We start from the raw sequence: 14,977 nt of genomic DNA, 5'->3' as shown, positions 1-14,977 counted from the left end.
ACACAAGTGTATACAAAATGGATACGATCACTATAGTTATAACGGATTCACAGAGCAGAAGAAAGGAAGGGGAAACAACGAAATAAACGATATACAATCAAGGTCCGGGCAAGATCTACTATGCATACTTCAGCCCAGGAACCCCGTAAATAATAGTTCTTCATTTAATCCCTGTGGGGCTACAGACCGAAGATTAAAAATCCATCTGGATTCCGTTCGGAGGAGCTGATTATGTGAGTTACCACCCCTCCGTCCATAGGGTATTTTCTGCAGACCCACAACTTTGGTGTTAGTGGTGGAACCCCCATGTGCTGCCAAAAAATGTGCAGCCACCGGGGTGAGGGGCTTACCCTTGCGTTGTTCAGCGGCCGCCAGGTGAATAGTAGACATATGCTTCTGTATTCTCTTTCTTAGCTCCTGGGAAGTTTGTCCAACGTACGGTTTACCACACGGACAGATGATAACATAAATGACGTCCCTCGTCTTGCAGTTGATGTAATGTTTGAGCCGATGAGTGGAAAGGTCTAGTGGATTAGAAAAAACATTCCTAGTGGGTACCATAAAGGGACATACACTACAATTCCCACATGGAAAAGACCCCTTGAGATTGATACCTCTATTGAGTCTAACTGTGGGTCTTGAGAAATGACTATTTGTTAAAAGATCCCGTAGATTTGGGGCCCGTCTCGTTGCAAGCAGTGGTCTGTCACTTGTTACTTCCGCTGTTTGGGAGTCAGTTCTTAGAATAGACCAATGTCTATTGATAATGGTCTTTACCTGGTGCCAACTGCTATTGAAATCCGTGACAAATCTGGTGACTTTTTCCGACTCTCGTGGTCTAGAGGTCAACAATGATGCTTGGTCCTCTCGTCATGCTCTCTGAAAAGCTGATGATATCACTCGTTTGGGGTAACCTCTGTGCCTGAAATGTTTTGTTAGTTCCTTGGCCTGCGATAGAAAATCGACATCATGCGTACAATTGCGCCTTACTCGCAAATACTGGCTAATGGGAACACCCACCTTGGTATGAGTAGGATGAAAACTACTATACTCAAGTAGAGAGTTGGTAGCTGTGGGCTTGCGGAAAAGATCCGTGACCAGTTGATGTCCTGCTACCGTGATTTTCAGATCCAAGTAAGTAACGGAGATGGTCGACATAGAGTGTGTCAGCAAGATGTTGTAAGTGTTGGTGTTCAAATCCTGTAAGAATTGTACACACTCAGTTTCGGTGCCCAGCCATAGAAAGAACACATCATCGATGTATCGATGCCAATGGCGCACCTTCTCTTGAAACGTAACAGACGGGTATACCACGGTCTCCTCCCACCAGCCTAAAAAGATATTAGCGTAGTTCTCTGATTACAGATGACGCCTTCAGTTATTGATTGGACTTTTTTAATACATTTCTTTCCCATTATATTTTCTCATCCAACAATCAGGACACATTTTGCGGCGGCTGCGTAGAGAATGTAGACAGGACACCGGCCGGGGAGATAGATGAGCCGGAGCTTGTAACGTGTGAAATAGGCCGGATCAATAGGTTATTACAGGATAACGTCGCAGTCAGTGGTCGCAGTGAGTGGTCGCAGCACATAAAGGTCTTTCTACGGCTCAGGACAACGCGCAGCAATATGTCCGCACCGTATTTAATTAGTCTCAAACTGTTTTATGCAGATTTCTTACAGGAAAACAGAATCGAACTGTGCGAGTTACGGGTTTATGGAAAATGCGCTGAAAGATCAAGATTTCTGGCCTCGATCGCTGCTGGAAGGATCAAATGGCAGCAGAATAAGAAGTGAAAGAGACAAAATCGTGAACGCCGGTGATAACAATCCGCTCAGCGGCCTCAGTCCTGAGACTGGTAAGAATTATACAAAAATGGCGACATATAGTGCAGAGCCGGATCAGTGATCAAGACGGCCACACGACAGTCTACACCCAGAACATGAACACAGGGGGCTCTACATTGGGGTCTGTGTATATAGAGGTGTTTACATTGGGGTCTGTGTATATAGAGGTGTTTACATTGGGGTCTGTGTATATAGAGGTCTCTACATTGGGGTCTGTATATAGAGGTCTCTGCTTTGGGGTCTCTGTATATAGAGGTCTCTACATTGGGGTCTCTGTATATAGAGGTCTCTACATTGGGGTCTGTGTATATAGAGGTGTTTACATTGGGGTCTGTGTATATAGAGGTGTTTACATTGGGGTCTCTGTATATAGAGGTCTCTACATTGGGGTCTGTGTATATAGAGGTCTCTACATTGGGGTCTCTGTATATAGAGGTCTCTACATTGGGGTCTCTGTATATAGAGGTCTCTACATTGGGGTCTCTGTATATAGAGGTCTCTGCTTTGGGGTCTCTGTATATAGAGGGCTCTACATTGGGGTCTCTGTATATAGAGGGCTCTACATTGGGGTCTGTGTATATAGAGGTCTCTACTTTGGGGTCCCTGTATATAGAGGTCTCTACTTTGGGGTCTCTGTATATGGAGGTCTCTACATTGGGGTCTCTGTATATAGAGGTCTATACATTGGGGTCTCTATACAGTGGGTGACATAAGTATTGAACTCGTCACCAATTTACTAAGTAGACCTATTTATAAAAATGCTATTGTCATGAAATTCTCCCCAGATGTCGGGAACATCCAATCCACCCAGGACAGAACTCACCAGAGATGTCCATAAATTCCGTTATGTGATGTCATAGAGGAAAATTAAAATCTATAAGAAATCTCCAGGGCGGGGACACTCGCCCACCCAGAACATCAGGGACTAAGAGCTGACACATTGGACATAGGGGAAGAGGGAGAACTACGTACAGCTAGGAAGTGAGACCGGAAGAGCTAACGTAACCATTCAAGTTCCTTTTTGAAGCCAGAGACTCCCGTGAGGCGCCCAGGTGACTGAAGCAGGAGATCTATTGTGGGAAACAGACAGATTGGTAGATTCAGGGAGCAGAGGCTCCTTGGTTCCGAGTAAGTCCAGCTATAGTTTCTCCATGGTCCAGATAAGAATATTGAGTTCTGTATCGACCCAATAACTGTAGGGACTCTACAATCCCTCCACTTGAATAACAGACTGATAGATGATGCTACACCTGTCATGTTTGGGGTCTATGCAATGGGGATTTCATAAAATCCTGAAGGGCTGAGAACTTCCCACAATACGACCCACATGAGGTTATCATGGGGAGACTTGTGGCCATAACTTAGGGCTAATAAAAAGCAGAAACTGAGTTTGGATTAATTGTCAGTACTTGGAGACACAGCTTGCTGTAGGTTCTATCCATTTACCTGGAACGCCTCCCTCCGCAGAGCTCTAAGCCGTAGCCGTGATATTAGGTTTAATCATTTTCTTTTGATATTCCTTTTTATCTTATATACCATATATACTCGAGTATAAGCCGACCCGAGTATAAGCCGACCCCCCTAATTTTGCCACAAAAAACTGGGAAAACTTATTGACTCGAGTATAAGCCTAGGGTGGAAAATGCAGCAGCTACCGGTGAATTTCAAAATTAAAAATAGATGCTCCATACCGTTCATTATGGCCCCATAGATGCTCCATATAAAGCTGTGCCATATATAATGCTCTGCACCTTTGATTATGGCCCCATAGATAGCTGTGCCATATATAATGCTCTGCACCTTTGATTATGGCCCCATAGATAGCTGTGCCATATACAATGCTCTGCACCTTTGATTATGGCCCCATAGATAGCTGTGCCATATACAATGCTCTGCACCTTTGATTATGGCCCCATAGATAGCTGTGCCATATATAATGCTCTGCACCTTTGATTATGGCCCCATAGATAGCTGTGCCATATATAATGCTCTGCACCTATGATTACGGCCCCATAGATAGCTGTGCCATATACAATGCTCTGCACCTTTGATTATGGCCCCATAGATAGCTGTGCCATATACAATGCTCTGCACCTTTGATTATGGCCCCATAGATAGCTGTGCCATATATAATGCTCTGCACCTTTGATTATGGCCCCATAGATAGCTGTGCCATATATAATGCTCTGCACCTATGATTACGGCCCCATAGATAGCTGTGCCATATATAATGCTCTGCACCTTTGATTATGGCCCCATAGATAGCTGTGCCATATATAATGCTCTGCACCTATGATTACGGCCCCATAGATAGCTGTGCCATATATAATGCTCTGCACCTTTGATTATGGCCCCATAGATAGCTGTGCCATATACAATGCTCTGCACCTTTGATTATGGCCCCATAGATAGCTGTGCCATATATAATGCCCTGCACCTTTGATTATGGCCCCATAGATAGCTGTGCCATATATAATGCCCTGCACCTTTGATTATGGCCCCTTAGATAGCTGTGCCATATATAATGCTCTGCACCTTTGATTATGGCCCCATAGATAGCTGTGCCATATACAATGCTCTGCACCTTTGATTATGGCCCCATAGATAGCTGTGCCATATATAATGCTCTGCACCTTTGATTATGGCCCCATAGATAGCTGTGCCATATACAATGCTCTGCACCTTTGATTATGGCCCCATAGATAGCTGTGCCATATATAATGCCCTGCACCTTTGATTATGGCCCCATAGATAGCTGTGCCATATATAATGCTCTGCACCTTTGATTATGGCCCCATAGATAGCTGTGCCATATATAATGCTCTGCACCTTTGATTATGGCCCCATAGATAGCTGTGCCATATATAATGCCCTACACCTTTGATTATGGCCCCATAGATAGCTGTGCCATATACAATGCTCTGCACCTTTGATTATGGCCCCATAGATAGCTGTGCCATATATAATGCTCTGCACCTTTGATTATGGCCCCATAGATAGTTGTGCCATATATAATGCCCTGCACCTTTGATTATGGCCCCATAGATAGCTGTGCCATATATAATGCCCTGCACCTTTGATTATGGCCCCATAGATAGCTGTGCCATATATAATGTTCTGCACCTTTGATTATGGCCCCATAGATGCTCCACATAAAGCTGTGCCATATATATAATGCTCTGCACCGTTGCCCCATAGATACTCCACATAAATCTGTGCAATATACAATGCTGCGGCTGCAATAAAAAAAACAAAAAAAACATACTCACCTCTCTTGCTTGCAGCTCCTCAGCGTCCCGTCCCGGCGTCTCTCCGCACTGACTGATCAGGCAGAGGGCGGCGCGCACACTATATGCGTCATTGCGCCCTCTGACCTGCACAGTCAGAACAAGAAGACGGGAAGACGGAGCGGCGCCCGGCGTGTGGAACGCGGACAGGTGACTATGAGATACTTACCTGCTCCCGGCGTCCCTGGCTCCTTCTCCCGGACAGCTGGTCTCCGGGTGTCGCGGCCTCTTCCTCTGTCAGCGATCACCGTTACCGCTGATTAGAGGAATGAATTTGCAGCTCCGCCCCTATGGGAGTGGAGTCCATATTAATTTCTCTAATGAGCGGTACCATGTGACCGCTGAACAGGGGACGAGCTGCGGCACCGAAGACCGTGGGACGGGCAGGGGGAGCGCCAGGAGTGCCGGGACTAGGTGAGTATGCGACACGCTCTCTCCCCCTCACCCGCCGACCCCACCGCCGACCGTGACTCGAGTATAAGCCGAGAGGGGCACTTTCAGCCCAAAAATTTGGGCTGAAAATCTCGGCTTATACTCGAGTATATACGGTAATCATATATGCTGTGTTGTTGTATTCCCAGTTTGTATATTTTTTTTTTTATAAACACTGCCTATCTTTCTGGATTAAATATTAAATGTAATGGTTCTGTTCCTCTTGCTCTGTAAACCGCACCCGAATTCATACGCAACCTGAAACAGGCGTCCAATCAACCTGTATAAACGATTGGTGATGGCAGCTTATAATCTTTCTTGGGGTATTGTGGAACTGGCAGTGACCATACAGGGGTATATATATATATATTCCATGTGTTGGACTCGGATGTATATATGCAATACGCTCACTGTGAGTGCCCCAGTAATCGGCCTAGTAGTGGAAACAGTCGCTCCCTCCTCCGTTAATCATCTGATGATTTCGTAATTTACAGCAGAGGACTGTTCATTCCAAAAAGATAACAGCGGGTGGATCTGCGCGACCCCCCCAACTGTGATCTTTGATAATTGGTGGCAGAGGTGGGATCTCCACCACCTCACTGGCTGTGATATTCGACAAGTGTAATAATGAGAAATTACACAGGGAAAAAGTATTGAACACATGAAGAAAGAAGAGCAAAAAGTCCTGATACCGGCTGAGATCTATCAGTAATTAGAAAGCAATGCTGCCACTTACTGACAAATAATATCAGCTGGTTCAACTGATGGACGATAAAAAGGGGCCACACAAGAAACAACACCAGTGAGCTGTCTCAAGACTTTCACGACCTTATTGTTGCAAAACATACTGATGGCATTGGTTACAGAAGAATTTCTAAACCACTGAAGGTTCCAGTGAGCGCTGCTGGGGCCATAATCCAGAAGTAGAAAGGGATACGTTTCATGGTTTTTGCATCCGTCATGCAACAAATACATACATAATACACCATGTTTGGAGGCCAAAAGGCACTGTATATCACCCCAAAACACCATACAACAGTGAAGTTTGTAGGTGGGAACATCTTTGGGGTCTTTGTATACAGAGGTCTGTACTTTAGGGTCTTTGTATACAGGGGTCTGTACTTTGTCATGTTTGTATACAGGGGTCTATACTTTGTGGTCTTTTTATGCAGGGGTCTGTACTTTGGGGTCTCTGCTTTTATAGTGGATTGTGAAAATGTATCTTTTTTGTCTAAACAATTCCAACAACTTCCAGATTTGTAGTAAAGTTTCTTGTTGATCACACAGTTACACTTCTGCTAATAACACGATAGGATGAAGGACGGGGATGGGTGCATTTATTAATGCAAAATTAAACCAATGCTCTCATGAAACATTAATGGAGCTTCCAGACTAAGATGAGAGTCTGTGTATCCACTCCATGTAATATTTACAGTAAGCCGTGCCCCGCTGGAGATTAAGCCCTTAATGGATTGGAAAGACTCCGCACAGTCATCAGAAGAGAGAGAACAGGTGAAGCTCTTACATCTCCGCGTGCCACGTGTTTATTGGGGTCCACTGTACCCCTCGGGAGTCTGATATTAGGAGTGGGGAGGGGGTGAACATCAGGCAGAACAGTAAAATTGATATGGCCCCTTTACAATGTAATGATTTATCCCACCCAAGAGCAGAATGTTCCCCCATCCTCCTCTTACCCCCTGAAGGGCAGAAAATCAATGTAATCTCCCTCTTCTGTGGACACGAGGCCAATTGAAAGGACAAACTTGGATGCAAGTGAGAAATTTTCTGTAGATTACAATTATTTAGGAGGGAGCGTTTAATAGGCCATGATATACAGGAGCTTCTCACAAAAGTAGAATATCATCAAAAAGTTAAATTTATTTCATTTTTTCAATACAAAAAGTGAATCTCTTATATTCTATAAAGTCATTACACACAGAGTGATCTATTTCACGTGTTTATTTCTGTTAATGTTGATGATTATGGCCTACAGCCAATGAAAACCAAAAGTCATTATCTCAGTAAATTAGAATAATTAACAAAAAACACCTGTAAAGGCTCCTAAGTGTTTATAAAGGTACTTAGTCTGTTTCAGTAGCTCCACAATCATGGGGAAGACTGCTGACCTGACAGATGACCAGAAGGCGTCACTGACACACTCCACAAGGAGGGGAAGCCACAAAAGGTCATTGCTAAAGAAGCCGGCTGTTCACACAGTGCTGTATCGAAGAATATGGAAAGTGGAGTGGAAGGAAAAAGTGTGGTAGGAGAAGGTGCACAAGCAACCGGGATAACCGCAGCCTGGAAAGGATTGTTAAGAAAAGGCCATTCAGTAATGTAGGGGAGATTCACAAGGAGCGGATTGCTGCTGGAGTCATTGCTCCAAGAGCCACCACACACAGACGTCTCCAGGACATGGGCTACAAGTGTCACATTCCTTGTGTCAGGCCACTCATGACCAATAGACAACGCCAGAAGTGTCTTACCTGGGCCAAGGAGAAGAAGAACCGGACTGTTGTCAGTGGTCCAAGGCCCCAGAGTCTGGAGGAAGAGTGGAGAGGCCACAATCCAAGCTGCTGGAGGTCTAGTGTGAAGTCTCCACAATCAGTGATGGTTTGGGGAGCCATGTCATCTGCTGGTGTAGGTCCACTGTGTGTTATCAAGACCAAAGTCAGCGCAGCCGTCTACCAGGACATTGTAGAGCCCTTCATGCTTCCCGCTGCTGACAAGCTTTTAGGAGATGGAAATGTCATTCTCCAGCAGGACTTGGCCCCTGTCCACACTGCCAAAAGTACCAATACCTGGTGTAAAAACAACAGTATCACTGGGCTTGATTGGCAGCAAACTCGCCTGACCTTAACTCCATAGAGAATCTATGGAATATTGTCAAGAGGAAGATGAGACACCAGACCCAACAATGCAGACGAGCTGAAGGCTGCTATCAAAGCAACCTGGGCTTCCATAACCCCTCAGCAGTGCCACAGGCTGATCACCTCCATGCCACGCCGCATTGATGCAGTAATTGATGCAAAAGGAGCCGTGACCAAGTACTGAGGGCATTTACTGAACAGACATTTCAGTGGGCCAGCATTTCAGATTTTAAAATCATTTTTCAATCTGGTGTTATAAAGTATTCTAATTTACTGAGATAATGACTTTTGGGTTTTCATTGGCAGTAAGCCATAATCATCAACATTAACAGAAATAAACATGTGGAATAGATCACTCTGTGTGTAATGACTCTATAGAATATGAGATTTACTTTTTATATTGAAGAACTGAAATAAATTCACTTTTTGATGATATACTAGTTTTGTGAGAAGCGCTTGTACGAAGAGTGGTTTGAAAAAGTATGTGCCCCCTTCCATATGTTCACATGCATATTTGCTTGGATTCAGACTGCTACAAAATGCAACATTGAACCTGAGCAGTCACATGGAAAGTTATTGTATCTAACATCGATATTGTCAGAGTGTAAAAGTAACTGCCCCAATGATATTCCCAAACAATGACTGCCACCACATATTGTCTCTGGTGATGCTCCCTGGGGTCTTTTCCTGCAGCCTTCGGACGCTGTGCGCTCAGATCTCTCATCTAGTTGCCCCTTGGTTTTCTCTGGTTCAGTAATGGTGGAAATGTAAGATTGCAAATAAAGAAGAATGCTTAGATATACTATGGATTTCCATTTCACCCCTATCAAGTCAATGGAGTCCAAGAAATGCGTATCTCTATATCTTGGCTTTATTGTCTTCTGTGGGGAGAATATCAATAATAGGGGAGCAGTTACTTTCTCACATCGCCGTTAGATCATAATTGGTGTGTTGACTTTTTGATACATTTTGTGTCACTGTGTTACAAACATGCAACAATGAGGAAGGAGTTACTGTAATTATTTGCTTCCTTCCTTTCTGGGCATCAGTTTCTTTGGAGAATTATAACAGGAGGAAAAAAATACAAGTGAAGAGGAAAAAGCAAACAAGGAGAGTAAATGAAAGCTCTCGTGTGATCGGTGGAGTGCGAGGAAAATGCTCCAAAGAGCGGTTTTCTTAATCCTGGTTTGGAGGGAGAAGGAATCTCACATCTCAGGTCGGGCAGAATAAACAGCTTAGTATTTCTCCATGGTAAGTGATGTACGGTTTATACTGTTAGATAAATGGCGCTGAGTATAAAAACACCTGATGCGGCACGTGTCGCGGCGAGGTGCAACATTCCACGTAAGGTGACGCCGAATCATCAGATAAGCAGAACGTGCAGAGGTGGCAGGAGATGGCGGCATCTCACCTGAGTCCACAGATTTCTGTACTTACGTTACAAGAGACAGAAAAGTTCTAAGATCCTTTCTTTGTTTATAATATGACACATACGAGCGATAAATAAAGGAATCCAGTAATGTATCTGCCGCTCGGGTCAGTTACACAACTGCTGTGGACCACAACATGGTTCCTTCTGCCACCAGAGGAGATAATTCGGAGAGTCCCAACTGTTTACACAGAACTAGTGTCATATTAATCACATCATATTACACCCAGGGCAGATTGTCAGCAAATAAGGGGGTATCCAGCACCTCCAACTTTCTCATCGGTTGGTGAGAGGCACTACTGACGTACAACTCCATCCAACTAAAATGAAATGTATTACTCCCTGTAAAAACCATGGTAGCTTCCTTCCAGTAACAGCACCAGATGTGTCCGTTAAGTCATATCTAGAGTGGCAGCTCAGCCCCAATGAAGAGTGAGCTGTAGTACCAACCCCGACCTGCGGACAAGTATGGCGCTGTTTTGGGATTAAAGCTGACATCTTTAAAGGCTAAGTCCCCAAATAACTAAAACTGGCATGCAAAGGGTTGGAGAAAGATGAGCCAAATATATTAAAGAAGCACTTCCTTAAAAAATGTTACCCTCTTAATATATAGCAGTCATACAATTATACAGTGCCTTGCGAAAGTATTCGGCTCCCTGGAACTTTTTAACCTTTTCCCACATATCATGCTTCAAACATAAAGATACCAAATGTAAATTTTTGGCTTAGAATCAACAACAAGTGGAACACAATTGTGAAGTTGAACGAAATTTATTGGTTATTTTAAATTTTTGAGGAAATTCAAAAACTGAAAAGTGGGGCCTGCAATATTATTCGGCCCCTTTACTTTCAGTGCAGAAGTTCGTTGCGGATCTCTGAATGATCCAATGTTGTCCTAAACGCCTAATGATGATAAATAGAATCCACCTGTGTGTGATCAAGTCTCCGTATAAATGCTCCTGCTCTGTGATAGTCTCAGGGTTCTGTGAGAAGCACAGAGAGCATCATGAAGACCAAGGAACACAACAGGCAGGTCCGTGATACTGTTGTGGAGAAGTTTAAAGCCGGATTTGGATACAAAATGATTTCCAAAACGTTAAACATCCCAAGGAGCACTGTGCAAGTGATATATTGAAATGGAAGTAGTATCATACCACTGCAAATCTACCAAGACCCGGCCGTCCCTCTAAACTTTCATCTCAAACAAGGAGAAGACTGATCAGAGATGCAGCCAAGAGGCCCATGATCACTCTGGATGACCTGCAGAGATCTACAGCTGAGGTGGGACAGTCTGTCCATAGGACAACAATCAGTCGTACACTGCACAAATCTGGCCTTTATGGAAGAGCGGCAAGAAGAAAGCCATTTCTCAAAGATATCCATAAAAAGTGTTGTTTAAAGTTTGCAACAAGCCACCTGGGAGACAGTAAACATGTGGAAGAAGGTGCTCTGGTCAGATGAAACCAAAATAAAACTTTATGGCAACAATGCCAAACGATATGTGTGACGTAAAGGCAACACAGCTCATCACCCTGAACACATCATCCCCACTGTCAAGCATGGTGGTGGCAGCATCATGGTTTGGGCCTGCTTTTCTCCAGCAGGGACAGGGAAGATGGTTACAATTGATGGGAAGATGGATGGAGCCAAATACAGGACCATTCTTGAAGAAAACCTGTTGGAGTCTGCAAAAGACCTGAGACTGGGACGGAGATTTGTCTTCCAACAAGACAATGATCCCAAACATAAAGCAAAATCTATAATGGAATGGTTCACAAATAAACGTATCCAGGTGTTAGAATGGCCAAGTCAGAGTCCAGACCTCAATCCAACCGAGAATCTGTAGAAAGAGCTGAAAACTGCCGTTCACAAACGATCTCCATCAAACCTCACTGAGCTCGAGCTGTTTGCCAAGGAAGAATGGGCGAGAATTTCAGTCTCTCCATGTACAAAACTGATAGAGACAAACCCCAAGTGACTTGTAATCGCAGCAAAAGGTGGCGCAACAAAGTATTAAGTTACAGGGGCCGAATAATATTGCACGCCCCACTTTTCAGTTGTTGAATTTCCACAAAAATGTAGAATAACCAATAAATACCGTTCAACTTCACAATGGTGTTCCACTTGTTGATTCTTCACCAAAAATGTACATTTGGTATCTTTATGTTTGAAGCATGATATGTGGGAAAAGGTGGAAAAGTTCCAGTGGTCGAATACTTTCGCAACGCACTGTACAGCACTGTGCACTTACAATTGCTCGGTTTGCCTTTCTACCCAGCTAATTCTTCTCTTTTCTCTGCTCTATGTAGAAACAGACCCACCTGCTTTCTCCCCCCTGCCAGGGACTTTTGCAGTGACTCATGAGTCATACAGGGAAAAGTGACCTCCTGTTTCTACATAGAGCTTAGAAGGATTCAGCTCCTCACTCGTCAGTTATCAATCACGTGGTGTCGTAGACTTAATGGAAAATAATTAGCTGGGTAGAAAGGAAAATGAGCATTTGTAAGTCCACCTTGCTGCATAATATGATTGCCATGTATTAAGAGGATAAAAACTTTGCTGGGAGGAGGAGGAAGAGGAGCAGTTCTTCTTTAAGAGGCTGCGTGCACAACCGGTAGAAAGTATGTCGGTCTGGCATTAATTTCTGTAGTAATTTGCATCACTTTTGTGTAAAGGATTATAAATTTGTCTCTCTGACCGTCCTCAGCATACTTTTCAAAAAGTTGTCCAGGACTGGTGAAAAATCTAGCGACATTTCCAGAAGTTTTATACCAAAATTCCGCTGACAAATGCTTGATGATCCGGTTCCTCAGTTCAGCATCTCAAGCATTTTTTTTCCTGCCAAAGACTCTTAAAAGAAAACTGTATCATCTTTGAAAACATGTTTCTCTAGAAAAGTTCTAAATTTATGTGTTTACAACTCCTGTGCACAGCAATGAGTCTCCATGGAAACAGGCCACCAACGAATCCTGCAAACTCCACAGCTATTATACTTCCATTTATCTGTCATTTACCAAATAAATGTCAGCAAAACGTAAGTGAGTGATAGAAAAAAGGGCGACCACAGGACCAGACTACACCGGGCTTGTTTGTAGTCTGTTGCCATGGAGATACATACAACTACATTTACTAGATTCATAAACAAAATAGTAAGAATTTGTAATTAAGAGGGATTTTTGTTTTATTTTGAAGCCGTCGGACAATCCAAAATACTTACAATGGTGGAGAAGGCCTTATACGATGAAAACATTGCATAAGGGGTGAATATCTCTGCTCACTGTCAGTGAATGGAACAAGTTTCTGTTGAACTCAGACATTGGAGTCTCTACTTAGTTTCCTATAAGGGATTGCTACATTGTATCAATCAGATGAACTAGCAGAAGCACCTTCATCGATACATTGTAGCAGAGTGCAGCTAAACATACAGTAAGAGTCAGGACAGCTTTTCCATCTTTTTTCCTTTCTATGCCATGCTGAATATCTGCAGGGAGGAGATTGACAACTCTAAGTACATTTCCACATTAGGGTTGTCACTTTTTTGGGCCGCTCAGTTACTGCCCTGCCTTTATTAAGGAGATATAAAGGACTGAGCAGTAAAAGCAGGAGGGCGGATCAGGCGTCGGTCACACACATTATACAGTTATTATTTGATACCTGAAAAAGAATCCACAGCAAAGATCTGAGCCCTGAGCCACAAATGAGACGGTTCACCAGACACAATATGTATACGTGTACGACGTCTGCCTGGGGACCGACAACTCATGTCAATACGATGGGAGTCACTCCATGTAACCAGCAAGCACCCCCGAGTGCCGGGCGGGATCTTCATCTGCTCGGGATCTGATCTGCAAAATAACGATTAATAAAAACGAATTATTCCTTTCCTTCTGAAGAGCGCGAGAGAGAATCAGTATGAAGGAAACACCACTGATTACAGAATATGAAGCTGCAAGGAGAGAGATTGACAAAAGTCTCCACAAGAAGAATGTGCATATAGTCTATTCCTACCGGGAAAGTGTTATAGTAGTTATATTCTTGTACATAGGGGCAGTATTATAGTAGTTATATTCTTGTACATAGGGGGCAGTATTATAGTAGTTATAGTCTTGTACATAGGGGACAGTATTATAGTAGTTATATTCTTGTACATAGGGGCAGTATTATAGTAGTTATATTCTTGTACATAGGAGCAGTATTATAGTAGTTATATTCTTGTACATAGGGGCAGTATTATAGTAGTTACATTCTTGTACATAGGGGCAGTATTATAGTAGTTACATTCTTGTACATAGGGGCAGTATTATAGTAGTTACATTCTTGTACATAGGGGCAGTATTATAGTAGTTATATTCTTGTACATAGGGGACAGTATTATAGTAGTTATATTCTTGTACATAGGAGCAGTATTATAGTAGTTATATTCTTGCACATAGGAGCAGTATTATAGTAGTTATATTCTTGTACATAGGGAGCAGTATTATAGTAGTTATATTCTTGTACATAGGGACAGTATTATAGTAGTTATATTCTTGTACATAGGAGCAGTATTATAGTAGTTATATTCTTGTACATAGGGGCAGTATTATAGTAGTTACATTCTTGTACATAGGGGCAGTATTATAGTAGTTATATTCTTGTACATAGGGGACAGTATTATAGTAGTTATATTCTTGTACATAGGAGCAGTATTATAGTAGTTAAATTCTTGTACATAGGAGCAGTATTATAGTAGTTATATTCTTGTACATAGGAGCAGTATTATAGTAGTTATATTCTTGTACATAGGGGACAGTATTATAGTAGTTATATTCTTGTACATAGGGGACAGTATTATAGTAGTTATATTCTTGTACATAGGAGCAGTATTATAGTAGTTATATTCTTGCACATAGGAGCAGTATTATAGTAGTTATATTCTTGCACATAGGGAGCAGTATTATAGTAGTTATATTCTTGTACATAGGAGCAGTATTATAGTAGTTATATTCTTGTACATAGGAGCAGTATTATAGTAGATATATTCTTGTACATAGGAGCAGTATTATAGTAGTTATATTCTTGTACATAGGAGCAGTATTATAGTAGTTATATTCTTGTACATAGGAGCAG

General features: G+C 42.8%; 1 long non-coding RNA gene across 2 annotated transcripts in view; it reads right to left on the bottom strand.

The window, feature by feature from the left end:
* LOC143787809 (uncharacterized) overlaps positions 1-14,977 on the bottom strand; it is a 43,785-nt gene that overhangs the window by 17,806 nt on the left and 11,002 nt on the right. For both annotated transcript variants that reach the window (XR_013218475.1, XR_013218476.1), the window contains exon 2: positions 13,523-13,713. This is a non-coding gene — a long non-coding RNA (uncharacterized LOC143787809). The remainder of the gene's footprint in view (positions 1-13,522; positions 13,714-14,977) is intronic.

The sequence above is a fragment of the Ranitomeya variabilis genome, chromosome 8, assembly GCF_051348905.1.
Source record: "Ranitomeya variabilis isolate aRanVar5 chromosome 8, aRanVar5.hap1, whole genome shotgun sequence".
NCBI lineage: Eukaryota > Metazoa > Chordata > Amphibia > Anura > Dendrobatidae > Ranitomeya > Ranitomeya variabilis.
The sequence above is the reverse complement of the archived record's forward strand: the minus strand, read 5'-3'. Positions and strand labels throughout refer to the sequence as shown.